Raw genomic sequence first — 692 nt, forward strand, 5'->3', positions numbered from 1 at the left:
TGCATGACAGTTTTCCTGCGTCGGTCTGTGGCAGCACCATTAAAGTGGCGTTCTATTGTTTCATTCACTGTATAAGTGTCACGGTACTGGCGACTTACGCTCTTTTGCTCGTGTGTGTATTTGTCGTACTTGAACTCCTTCTGCTTGCGCTGCGAGGGTCGAGGCATAACGAAGAATGAAATTCAAATCGTTGAAATTTCAAGATTTGAAACCTGGTGCGTTCAAATTCTTGCATTGAAAACTCGCGCCAGCAAAATATGAAAATATAAGGTTGGAAAGGATATATACGCCGAGAGGCATCATCCAATTGATTAAGACGTCGAAATGTGAAGTACCACTTCAACATTGAGTCGTAAACTAAGGTAGTCCAACTGACGTCGTTGGTAGTACTTTTTGAGTGCTTGAGCATAGGCCCAGTAATGCAGACGTTGTTCGTGTTTGCTGTATCGACCCACTGGGACAGCTGTTCGTCGAGTTCGGGGTACTTGGGCAGATTTAAATTACAGCATATGTTTGTTGCGGCGTCGGCAATGCTGAAGCTCTGTGTTGCCCGACCGTCTTGAAATATGCTAGCTATTGTACTCTTATGAACCGAGAAAACAAATTCTTGATTTGCCCAGTTACACATTTGACCTAAGGTCATTTGGCCTTGCTGTTGAGCTCTGTACATGTCACGCAGTGCCTCCTTCTGT

This window comes from Aphanomyces invadans, assembly GCF_000520115.1.
Source record: "Aphanomyces invadans strain NJM9701 unplaced genomic scaffold supercont1.24, whole genome shotgun sequence".
Classification (NCBI taxonomy): Eukaryota; Oomycota; class Saprolegniomycetes; order Saprolegniales; family Verrucalvaceae; genus Aphanomyces; species Aphanomyces invadans.